This window comes from Lagenorhynchus albirostris, chromosome 4, assembly GCF_949774975.1.
Source record: "Lagenorhynchus albirostris chromosome 4, mLagAlb1.1, whole genome shotgun sequence".
In the NCBI taxonomy this organism is placed as follows: domain Eukaryota; kingdom Metazoa; phylum Chordata; class Mammalia; order Artiodactyla; family Delphinidae; genus Lagenorhynchus; species Lagenorhynchus albirostris.
The window spans coordinates 65,220,997-65,234,325 of record NC_083098.1 but is presented as its reverse complement, the minus strand read 5'-3'; the positions used below and the strand labels follow the sequence as shown (position 1 = coordinate 65,234,325).

Genomic DNA, 13,329 nt, shown 5'->3' with positions numbered 1-13,329 from the left:
TTTAATTCCAGATTTTCTATTTCTCAGCATAGAAAAGAAGATAATGTTTCTTTTCTTCCTTCTTTATAGCATCAAATAACAAATTTTAACTATTTAGAATATGAAAACTTGTTGTATAGTAGAGGAGTGGCAATATAACACGTTAACAATCTCAGCTCCACCACATACTAGCATAGGACCTGACCTCTTTATGATTCAAGTTTCTTTGTTAATAAAATGGAAATAATAATATTACTTAACTTATAGAGCGTGCTATTGTTGTGAGCACATCAAACTTTAGTTATTGTACTAGATTTGTATGCTGTACAATAAATTACAAATTTAGCTCCTTAAGACAAATATTTATCATCTCCCAGACGTCTGGGGATGGCTCATCTTGGTCCACTGTTCAGAGTCTCACAAGGTTGCAATCAAGATGTAGGCTGGAGCTGGGTTTCCTTCTGAGGCTGGGGGTTCTCTTCCAAGCTGATATAGTTGTTGGCAGGTTTCATCTCCTTGCAGCTATAGAACACATAGAAGCCTATTTCTTCAAAGCCAATGGGAGACTCTCTCTTCAGAAAGGTCCTAGTATCTCTTTCATATCTTTTCACTAATGAAGTCAGGCCCACACAGGACAGTCTCCCTTTTGATTACCTCAAATGCAAATGATTTGGCACCTTACTTACAGCTGCAAAATCCCTTTACCTTATGACATAATTTTATCACAGGTCTGAATCATATTCACAGGTCCTGGTTACATTCAATGCAAGGGAATTATACAGAGGGAGGGGAGTCATACAGCTTCCTTAGAATTCTGCCTACCACAGTTAGCTACCTACAGCTGGATATCTTTGTCCTTTCCTTTCTGTACATCTGGCAAGGTTGTACTCTATACAGAGTTCTAGTCATTCAATATGCTGGTCAATAAGTAGTATTATCAGTCTTTTTGACTTTCATCTTTTCTTTTGAATGCATAGTGTTACCCTATTTTTGTTATAGATGTATTACTCACCTGAAATGGTGTTCTTTATCTTCCAAGTAAAGCCAAGTAGATTCTTTTGTTCTTCCTGGAGTGTCAGCCATGTCCAGGAAAGCATTATCCATATCCAGGGTGATATGTAGAAAAAAGTCGGAAATAGAAGCACTCTGTTCAGTCACTGTTGTGATGTCAAGCATTGTGGGAACAACTGTAGCATCTTTTGGTTAACCCCTGATGGTCTACAATAAGAGTCCAAGTAGAATATCTACCAGTGGAGACTAGGTTTGGCCCATGAGTCAGTATTGCAGATATCAGTTACTTATTTTGGCTGAGGGTTCTTTGCTTTTTCCATGTGCTCCACAATCTTTTCCAGACAAAAACCTTTCTACTTTATCACTATGTTCATGTACTTCCATGTTTGGTTCTCTGAATCAGCCTTTTCCCCAAAGTGCAAGTACTTTTCCTCAGTGGTTGGCACCCAGGACAGGTTGCTGGAATGATTTCCCAATGGCTGAATACCAGTTGTGAGTTGGCTTCTTCCTGATTTCATCCATGAAGAAAGCTTTTGGCCGTGGGCAGCAGAGGCTTAACGATAAATATGTCTGCCTAATCTTTTCTTTTTCTTGAAACACTTAAACTTTTCTCTTTGACAGGACAGTATAGACTTACTAAGCCAAGAGCATTACCTCTGGGCATGATGCCACATATGTGCATAACTGCCAGCAGGCACTGAGGTTTCACTTGTAGCACATCTCCACACACTTCTCTCATGGTGGCAGTTAGCTGTCCTGAGAAGAGTCCACAGCAATCAGGCAGTAACACTTCTCCTTTCTGAGCAGTCCCCTTCTCAAAAGGCTCAGAGCAGCCATCTCGGTTTTCATCTTGACCAGATTAGGTTTCATCTTCCCCCTGTTTCTCCTTTAATAGACCACTTGGCTCTTGATTCTGCTTATCACTTGCTCCTTGTTGCTCGAAGTTACTTAAGGCTCGTATTCTAAGACAAAACAGATGCCCATGAGAGGGCATCCATGAGAGGATGGGCCCAGAGGGGGCTGCGATTGGAAGATACTCACAATGCTGTTGTCCAAATCTCAGTATTTACTGCCTTATTTGGAAACTTGATCAGTTGGGCCTGGTCATTATCAAGTTCTGAAAAGCTTCATTATTATGGACTAATAGGTTGGACCCAAATTTTCTTGGGACAAACAACCAGATTTGGCCAACAGTGTTCCTCCATTTTCTCCCTGTTAGATGTTGCTCTAGTTTTCCCTTGAATTCACAATTCCCTCTTAGATCTTCTGGTGGATCATTAATATTTCTGCCCTGATTCACTGAGGATGTCAGTTCCTCCACAGAACAAACCAGATCACTATTTTCTTCCAGAATCTGACTGACTTCTTCACACTGAGCATGACAAATTTATTGAAAGTTGTTTTGGTGATTAGCACATGAGTCAACCTGGATTCCTTCATGGATTTTGCTTTCTTTTGTTCTGTGTATGACTGTAATTTTTTGTTGATTGACTATTTATTCATTTACCATATCAACTTTTGAAGGTTTTATGATTGTTTTTCTGAATAGAATAATGGGTTCAGGTACACTGATTTTGAATCTTTACAATTTTTTCTTTTAAGTCATCAGGCATTGTTGAATGTGGATTTCTCTGGTTGTAACTAAAATGTGCCCTCAGCTCAATTTCCTGAATTAAATTCCAAGGGGTCATTTGGTTTAACAGCTTCATTTCTTTGATGAGGTGGGGCATTTCACTTGGGGGGTCTTTATTCAATGGCAACCCTGACAATAAGGGTGGCTACAAAGTTGAGTGGAATAAATGGTAGGCAGGATGGCAAGCTACACAGTATTGCAGAAATCACCACAAAGTCTTGTAGGCCTCCTATTCTTAGAGATAGCCCCTCTAGATTTTCCAGTTCCTAGTTCCATTCTAATCAGAAGATCTGTGTTCTTAAGAATACAAAATGGCATGTGAGGACTTGGGGAAGGACATCTGCTGGAACTGAGAAACCTAATGGTACCTGTTGCAAAAGTTCAAGCTGACAGTCCTTGGGCCATCTTTCTTTTATTTCCTCTTCAAGCCGTATGAAATACAACATACTTGATTGTTTCCCTCCTAAAACACAGGTTTAGACGTCATAATCTCCATCTTTTGCCCATCACCTCTTGACTCTTCTCTCTTTGGATTTGTTTCATGGGCACTCCCATTTGGGGTGGGCTAGAAAGACACCTGCCCCTGAACTGCTGCCAGCTTCTCCATGTGCCTTTGTCTCACATCCTCATGTCAGATTTCTTCTTGAGTGAGAGATCATGGCTTGTGAGGGAAAACCCCAGTGCCAACTGGAAATATGTTGGAAACAAAGATTATAACTGGAGTATTGTCTTCCCTTCTACATCTCATAAAAGCTGATTTCAGTGCCTGGGTTTCTTGTGGAAGAGAATCAAACATTTGTCCTCTTGTGCCCATTAATTTCTCCACTCTCTTGGCTATAATATTAAGCAAGCTATAATGTTTCTGACACACTATAGCAAGAACAGTTTGGGATATGGTGGCCACTGACAGTAAATGGCATTGTTCTGAACATTAGTATCTAAATGAGTTGCCTTCTGGGCTCCAATATTTTATCCTAAAGAACTTACTATTTTATTAATTTTTTCTTTGTTCTTTTTCAAGACAGCATCATATAAACTACATATATTTTCCAGGATCAACTTTATAAATAAAAAATTTCATTCCTTTTGCCTGATCTATCCTCCTAATTTTCTTATTCTTTATAGTCATCTAATAATCTTCTCACAGGTTTTCAAAAAAAACTTCCTTTTTGATGCTAATCTTTTGACTAGATTTTGTCAAGGAGCTCAATTCCAAAGTCTCACCCATCCAATGCACTGGTAACCATATTTCTTTAATCTGGGAAAAGTAACATTAAAAAGTATCCATATCCTCTAAGCCAGTGCTTCAGTAATATTCTTGCCTTCCTTGTTCAGAATTTGGATTCACTTGCAATTTAATCTCTCTCTCTGCTCTCCTTCTGGGACATTAGAAGTAAAAGAGCTCCTGTGAGTGCGTTAATCTCTTCTAAAAGATGCGTAAGATGAGAATAAGCCTCTTGTGGAGTGAATTTCAGTTCCACTATCAAGTAATCTCATTCACTAATCACTAAACCTAGATGAATATTTTTGATCCAGACTTGTCACAGAACTTCTTATATCTGCAGACAGACTGCTTCCATCACATTTACCACAGTTATGTACCCATCACAAATGCAACCAGTTTATACTTCAGAGGCAAAATCGGTATGTCCTGGAGAGTGTATCAGATTAACCAGGTGGTCCTCATTACTTGGGTAGATGAGGGGCAGGTGTGGACTGACCTCAAGCTGGTCAGCGATCTCCACCTGCATCTAAGCCTGGACAGCCTGACTCTTGCATAACGTAGTGAGATGGAAGTGGATTTCATAGTGATACCTCACATCTGCTCATTTTCTCTGCAGTCCACATACCTTTACCCTTCCTCAGATATGTCTTGACTGTTATTGGCCCTTTGTTCTTCTATATGAATTTTAGAATCAGCATATCAAGTTCCTGCTTGCCAGGCAACTGCCATTACTAGATATGAGACAGTCAGTCAGGGCAACAGGAGCCAAAACACAGATATGTCTGATGTTCGCAGTGTTTCTTTGGAGTTGAATCATCTTATCCAAACTATTGAACGCTGTGGCCACTTTATTTCTTGTGAAGACTTCAGCCCCCAGCTCAGCTCCAGCTCTTGGCATACAGCACACGACATGTGAATGAGGCATGAAGGCTTCCAGGGTTTTTGTTTGTTTGTTTTTGTCATTGGGAGACCATTCTGCTGCCTAAACTTGCGTTTTTAAAAGACCTCAACAAATGAATTAAACATATGTGAGGCTTGCAGGGTACTGGGCTAACAGACTAGGTGGCTACTTGATACCTACCCTGGCAAGATGACTCTTTTGGGGTTTGGAACAGACCTCTCAGCAGTCATTTAAAGGAGGGAGGGCTAAGCTGACCTAACAGCCAGCCCACTCACTCAGGGCTAGCAGAGGGCGACCTGTCCTCACAATTAGAAAGAAATAGTATCCACCAAGACTAAGCCAGTTAAGTTTTTTCCAAAATTTCATAGGCAGAGTGGAGTATGTCCCTTAAGGACTAACAGCTGTCCTAAAAAAAGAGCGTAGACATAAAACCATAGTATCATAAAGGTACAGATGAGAGGGACCTTACTGGGAAAATCTTAGACGCAGAGAAGGAATAGAGTGTCCAGAATCTCTTGTTATCCTATCTCACAGACTCCACTGGGCATAAATGGACTACATGCACACTGGCCAACATTTGAGGAGAGAGGAAGACTGCCTCAGTAATGCTCTACTTATAGGAACAGGGGAGAAGGTAAAATACATGGGACTATATAAGAGTAGAACCTTCTTGGTTTGGGAAGTGACTTTGTTATAAAGGGTGATAATATGAAACCCATTGACTAATATCAAACTCTTCTGCCTTTGAGTTAACTTGGATCTACTGAGCCAAGTATCTGTCAAACAACCAAAGGGGGAAGGAAATGAGCTACCATCACCTTCCAAATCTGTCTTTCTTCAGTGATATTTAAAAATCTACTCATGAAAGTATTCTTCTCTGTTATCTCCTAGAAGTGTTTTTATTTACAGCTTTCATATCTAAATCTACAATCCATCTTGCATTGCTTTTATGTGTACAGTGTAAAATGGAAGTCAATATGTGTGGATGTATGTGTGTGTAAAAGAATACATATTTTCCCATATGGATATCTAATTAACACAAAGCAGTTTATTGAAAAGGCTCTCTCTCCTGAGTACACAGCCATTGCAGTGGCATATCTGTAAAGTAACTATATGTATAGGTTTGTTTCTTGATTCTCTCTTGGTTTATTTAGCTATTCTTCTGCCAATAACAGACTATCTTATTCAGTGTTACTTTATAATAACTCGATACTGTTGGAAGACAATTCTCCAGGTGTCTCTCAGATTCCTGCATGTTTTGCAAGCATAGGACCTGACTATCATTGTTCTGGTTTAACTTTTCAAGGGTGTTAGTAAAGTGAACTGTCTTGGAAGATGAAAGATAGTATCTTTTTGCAGAGCAAAGGGAAACTTAGCTTATAGTCTCAGAAGGTAGAGATAGTGTCTACCTCTGGAGCAAAGAGAAAGAATGCTAACTGTTTAAAAGATTCAGGTTCTGTAAGTTTAGGATTCATCTCCTATAATGCAATATTCTGTATATGCTGGTGTCATCTGGACCTCTTTGCATCATCTTGTAGGAATTAGGGTTTAGGGAACTGACACAAATATGCTGTTTCTGTTCTGACTCAAGGATAGATGCTTGTGTGATTTTGTTATATAAGTGATGCTGGCCTAAACTGATAGTTTCATTCCTTCAGTAGACTGGATCATAACACGAGACAAAAGGCGAAGTTTAAGACTGCAAAAACATACTGATTTTCAGAGAAGTGCATAGAAGCAAGCCATAAAGAAGCACCAAAATGAATAAGCAAGTGAGATATCATTCTGTCTGCAAACACAATATTAACCTATGTTTTGAGTAGGTGATTATGTGCTATGTCCAAAATATACAAATTTTATGGTGGCATTTTAAGTAAGTTAAAGTAAGTCTAATATCACAAATTTCATAAGTTTTATTCACTGATTCTTTTTTTAAAATCAATGCAATTATTATCATAAAAGTATTAAAGAATAATATCTAAGCATTTCATTTTCAGAAATCAAGAAGTAACTCTGGTACAATTTTATGGAATTATAAAAGATTAGATGAATGAGATTTAGATTTGTTAAAGCTATCTGACATCAACACTATGCAGTTCTTTTTTATTAATTTCATTGTACTTCTTTTTCTATAGTTAAAGGATGTCCTTATCCATCTTGTCTAGAGAAAAAATGCCCACAGATTCTAAAAGCTGAAGAATGCCAGGATTCAGTATTAAATTTAAAAGACGAAGTGTCAAAGCAATTAATTAATGTTGGCCCCATGTCAGATAAAAGTGCCACATAATAAAGTCCTTAGAAACTGATGTAAAAATCTAAGAGTTAAAGCAGTTAGTTTTAGACCTACTCTCCTATTGATTTAATTTGTAGGGAGGCAAAGGGTTAGTATTCCCCAACCCTGTCTCCACACACTGCTAAACAAAAGTGTTCTTGCGTTTTCCATTTCATACCAGATCTTGACATCCTTTTGAATTTATTTTACATACTTGGGGAACATGAATACAACTTCATGCTTTCATCCTTTTATAAGACATTCATTATGTGCATTAACTGACAGCTGTGAAATTATCTGCCACTTGTCTTAAATAAAAGCAAGAAAATTCAAAATAGATGTGCATTCTGTACTTAGGCAAATTTCACATAATCTTCTTTAATTCAAATTTCTCTAGACACTTCTTTTAATATAGGCTTTAAGTACAATGAATATGTTCAGTCATTACTACATATTGAGTGTCTGATGGCTTTTGAAAGCTCAGGAGGCAGTCTACATTTTTCTCACTTGTTTTTAGTGTAACTAGGTTTGGCAGCTCTATGTGAGTTTTTGCATCTTAAAAAATCTCCATCTCTATTGCATTTTATTATATATTAATGTGTTCTTTAAATTGTTTTAATATTCATTTTGCCGTTTAAGGCAAAGTTGTCCAAAAAGAAGTGACTAGTGAGCACAATGTTTTCAGCCATTCAAGCTGATGCCACTTTTTTTTTTTTTTGCGGTATGCGGGCCTCTCACTGTTGTGGCCTCTCCCGTTGCGGAGCACAGGCTCCAGACGTGCAGGCTCAACGGCCATGGCTCACGGGCCTAGCCGCTCCGCGGCATGTGGGATCTTCCCGGACCGGGGCACGAACCCGTGTCCCCTGCATCGGCAGGCAGACTCTCAACCACTGCACCACCAGGGAAGCCCTGATGCCACTTTTTAAAGATCCTTTTTGGTGACAAATATGAAAAACTAGCAAATGGGAAAAGTATGTTTCCCTTAGGGAAGAGTGTGTGGGAAAATATTAATGGTCATTTCTAGCTATAGGCCTTTGTTCTGCTTTTCATAAAGATAAAGATCTGATTAGATCAAAAGACAAGGACACAGAGTTTAAGGCAAACAAAACTGTGTAAAATGAGTAAAAGTGGGGCTTCCCTGGTGGCGCAGTGGTTGAGAGTCCGCCTGCCGATGCAGGGGACACGGTTTCATGCCCCGGTCTGGGAAGATCCCATATGCCACGGAGTGGCTGGGCCCGTGAGCCATGGCCGCTGAGCCTGCGCGTCCGGAGCCTGTGCTCCGCAACGGGAGAGGCCGCAACAGTGACAGGCCCGCGTACCAAAAAAAAAAAAAAAAAAAAAAGAGTAAAAGTGAAAAGCCCTATCTTGGAAATTAAACTGTGGAGACTCCCATCCTCTTTTCACTATTATTTAGGTTTTATAGCAGTAAACAAAGTAACAGCTGCTCTATAGAGTAAAAGATTATTCAACCCTTAGTTTCAATTGCTTGGGCAAAAACTTCCTTTGGAACATGCTCACATACTTTACCAAATTAATGTGTACTTTCATATTTAAAATATAGACACTAGACAGATAGATGGATAAATAGATATATAATAGATGTTCTCTTAATAATTAAAACAGCATAAAGATATAATGGAACATTATTGCTTTTTAATTTGACTTATTTTGATTGGTAGATTTATATTTACCAAAATAAAAATGGCAGGTGACTAGGCAGTTACACTATTTATTAACTTGTGCTTCTAAGATTTTCTTTGGGAGGTATAGGTCTGCCCTAAATAATCTGTCTGTAGGTTAATAACTTAAATCATTACAGGATACTGTTTCACTTCAGGATTTACCTCAGTTTGTGTGTTTATGTTTGTTGACTAAGTATGAGTAGTTATGTTATTCTTGTAGTTATTTTACTATGATTATTATTATTACTACTACTACTATTATCATTAATGGGGAGAAGACATGGACAAATAACTTCAGAGACAAATATAAAAATGTAACCATAGTAAGTACAACAAAGCAGAGGTATATTTTAGTGAGATAACATAAGGGGATATAATACTGGTAGAAAAATAGTGGATCATTTTCAAGTGGAAGAATCTATATAAATGACATCTGAAAGATGATTAGGTGTTAATTAGGTTAAGTATTTGCAATTCCAATAAAAACTCTGTCAGTATTATTCATGGGGTTTGACAAGCTGCTTCTATATTTTACTTGGAAAACAAAGTAGAAGAGGAGCCATGTTAATTTTGAAAAAAATAGGAATAAGTTGAAGAAGCTTGCCCCATCAGATATCAAAGTATAATAATTAAAGATATGGTATTAACCAATGAAGAGGTAATTAGAACAGAACTAAATAAAGAACACAGAAAAAAGCCTATACTTATAAGGAAATAAAGTATGATACAGGGAGCATTACAGATCAGTGTGAAAAGGTAGACTAGATATTAAATGCTTCCTGCACAATCATCTTTATGGGGAAAAAAATGAATCCATACGTGACATCATATATTTTTAAAAACTTTAGTTTTAATTTTAAATTTAGGAAGAAAATATACTCTCTTCATAAAACTGGAGATTTCTTAAATAAGGAGTAAAAAACACAGACTTTAAAGAAAAAATTGATAAATCTGATTACATTATAATTTATAACAGTTTATATTCATAAAAAGACATCAGAAAGCTAAAATATAATCTTAGGTTAGGCGATATTTCCCATAATATATTTTCAAAAATTAAGGAGAAAAGGTAAACCCAATAGACTAACAAACAAAATATTAAATTGGACAATTCATAGAAGAGAGTAATAAACATAAAATGAGCTCAAATTTTCTACTATCAAAATGCAACTAAAAACTTAGTAAGATAGAATTTCCCAGTAAGTGATGACAAAGATGCAGAGAAATGACATCTCTTATTCTGCTAGAGAAATATGAACTAGTACAATCATTTTAGTCAGCAATATGATAATTCCTAGAAAAACTGAAGATGCGCATACAATGAATGCTACCCAACCACATATATGTACACAAGAGAAATAACTAACTTGTTCATATCAACATTTGTTTTATCACTCAAGAAAAGAAAGGGTAGTGGAAAGAAGGGAGAGGAGGAGGGAGGGAGGAAGGATGGAAAGAAAGAAGGAAATTTAAAACCCTAAATGTAATCTTTAGAAGAATGGATAAGCAAATGACATTGTATTCCTACGTTAGATATCAAACAAAAATAAAAAGGGATAAACTAGGGCTCCCCTGATGGCGCAGTGGTTGAGAGTCCTCCTGCCGATGCAGGGGACACGGGTTCGTGCCCCGGTCCGGGAAGATCCCACATGCCGCGGGCCGGCTGGGCCCGTGAGCCATGGCCGCTGAGCCTGCGTGTCTCAAGTAATATTGGATGTAAAAGAGTAAACTGCATGTGAATATATACCATGATATTCAATGGTATCTACCATGATCCCATTTACATAGAGTTTTCCGGACGCACAGGCTCAGCGGCCATGGCTCACGGGCCCAGCCGCTCCGCGGCATGTGGGATCCTCCCGGACTGGGGCACGAACCCGTGTCCCCTGCATCGGCAGGAGGACTCTCAACCACTGTGCCACCAGGGAAGCCCTACATAGAGTTTTAAAGCATGTAAAACAGTGATTTATTGCTTAAGAATACATATATATGTAATACAAACTATTTGTTAAATGTGTGGAATTGATAAACCTTCAAATCACAACACTGGTTATCAGGGGTTGAGAATGGGAGAGGAAGTAGATGAAGTAAATATGATTGGAGTGCAGGGATTCTACTCTATTGGCAATGTGTTATTTCTTATGTTGAGTGATGTAAACATGATTATTGGTTATATTCTCTATTGTTGTTTCTTTTTTGTATGTCTAACAGTAAGTAAGGACTTTCCAGACAGAAAAATTGGTGTACACATAGGCCCAGTAGAAGGAAGAGACATGAAACTAAAAGAAAGCCAGTGTGCTCAGGTGGAGCCCATCAGGGCTAGAGTGTTTGAGATGAGACCATACAAGTTAAGCAGATGGGAAGATCATGCAGACAGTCTTGCTAGATGAGCTAAGAGAGCTTTGTTGTCAAAGTTATGGGGAAATTCTGAAAGAATTTAAGTAGAAAAGTGATGTGATCAAATTTTTCTTGTAAAATAATATAGTCACAATTTTATTGTTTAATACTATTTTCCTTCTGCCTGATTTTATGGATATAATCTAAATTTAATCATAGACTTTTAAATAGATCTTTATTGGAATATAATTGCTTCACAATACTGTGTCAGTTTCTGTTGTACAACAAAGTGAATCAGCGATATGCATACATATGTCTCCCCATATCCTCCCTCTCTTTAGCGTCCCTCCCACCCTCCCTATCCCACCCTTCTAGGTCGTCGCAAAGCACCAAGCTGATCTCCCTGTGCTATGCTGCTGCTTCCAAATAGCTATCTATTTTACATTTGGTAGTGTATGTATGTCGATACTAATCTCATTTCACCCCAGCTTGCCCCTCCCACCCAGTGTCCTCAAGTCCATTCTCTATGTCTACATCTTTATTCCTGCCCTGCCACTAGGTTCATCAGTACCTTTTTTTTTTTTTAGATTCCATATATGTGTGTTAGCATACAGTATTTGTTTTGCTCTTTCTGACTTACTTCACTCTGTATGACAGACTCTGCATCCATCCACCTCACTACAAATAACTCAATTTCATTTCTTTTTATACCTGAGTAATATTCCATTGTGTATATGTACCACATCTTCTTTATCCATTCATCTGTCGATGGACATTTAGGTTGGTTCCACATCCTGGCTGTTGTAAATAGTGCTGCAATGAACATTGTGGTACATGACTCTTTTTGAATTATGGTTTTCTCAGGGTATATGCCCAGTAGTGGGATTGCTAGGTCATGTGGTAGTTCTATTTTTAGTTTTTTAAGGACCCTCCATTGCTGTTCTCCATAGTGGCTGTATCAATTTACATTCCCACCAACAGTACAGGAGGGTTCCCTTTTCACCACACCCTTTCCAGCATTTATTGTTTCAAGATGTTTTGATAATGGCCATTCTGACCTGCATGAGGTGATACCTCATGGTAGTTTTGATTTGCATTTCTCTAATAATTAGTCATGTTGAGCATCTTTTAATGTGCCTCTTGGCCATCTGTATGCCTTCCTTGGTGAAACGTCTGTTTAGGTCTTCTGCCCACTTTTTAACTGGGTTGTTTGTTTTTTTGATATTGAGCTGCATGAGCTGCTTGTATATTTTGGGTATTAATTCTTTGTCCATTGCTTCATTTGCAAATATTTTCTCCCATTCTGAGGGTTGTCTTTTCGTCTTGTTTATGGTTTCCTTTGCTGTGCAAAAGGTTTTAAGTTCCATTTGGTCCCGTTTGTTTATTTTTGTTTTTATTTCTATTTTTCTAGGACGTGGGTCAAAAAGGATCTTGCTGTGATTTATGTCATAGAGTGTTCTGCCTATGTCTTCCTCTAAGAGTTTTATAATGTCTGGCCTTACATTTAGGTTTTAATCCATTTTGAGTTTATTTTGTGTATGGTCTTCGGGAGTGTTCTAATTTCATTCCTTTACTTGTAGCTGTCTGGTTTTCCCAGCACCACTTATTTTTTTTTTTTAACATCTTTATTGGAGTATAATTGCTTTACAATGGTATGTTAGCTTCAGCTTCACAACAAAATGAATCAGTTATATACATACATATATTCCCATATCTCTTCCCGCTTGCGTCTCCCTCCCTCCCACCCTCCCTATCCCACCCCTCCAGGCGGTCACAAAGCACCGAGCTGATCTCCCTGTGCTATGCGGCTGCTTCCCACTAGCTATTTACCTTACGTTTGGTAGTGTATATATGTCCATGCCTCTTTATCGCTTTGTCACCGTTTACCCTTCCCCCTCCCCATAACCTCAAGTCCATTCTCTAGTAAGTCTGTGTCTTTATTCCTGTTTCACCCCTAGGTTTTTTATGACATTTTTTTTTTAATTCCATATATATGTGTTAGCATACGGTATTTGTCTCTCGCTTTCTGACTTACTTCACTCTGTATGACAGACTCTAGGTCTATCCACCTCATTACAAATAGCTCAATTTCGTCTCTTTTTATGGCTGAGTAATATTCCATTGTATATATGTGCCACATCTTCTTTATCCATTCATCCGATGATGGACACTTAGGTTGTTTCCATCTCCGGGCTATTGTAAATAGAGCTGCAATGAACATTTTGGTACATGACTCTTTTTGAATTATGGTTTTCTCAGGGTATATGCCCAGTAGTGGGATTGCTGGGT

The 13,329-nt window shown here is 38.1% G+C and overlaps 1 long non-coding RNA gene and 1 pseudogene across 1 annotated transcript in view; one reads left to right on the top strand and one right to left on the bottom strand.

The window, feature by feature from the left end:
- Window positions 1–13,329, top strand: part of LOC132519327 (uncharacterized) — an 829,930-nt gene that overhangs the window by 691,390 nt on the left and 125,211 nt on the right. The gene's annotated exons all lie outside the window — the stretch shown is intronic.
- Window positions 1,274–4,773, bottom strand: LOC132519561 (elongation factor-like GTPase 1; annotated as a pseudogene).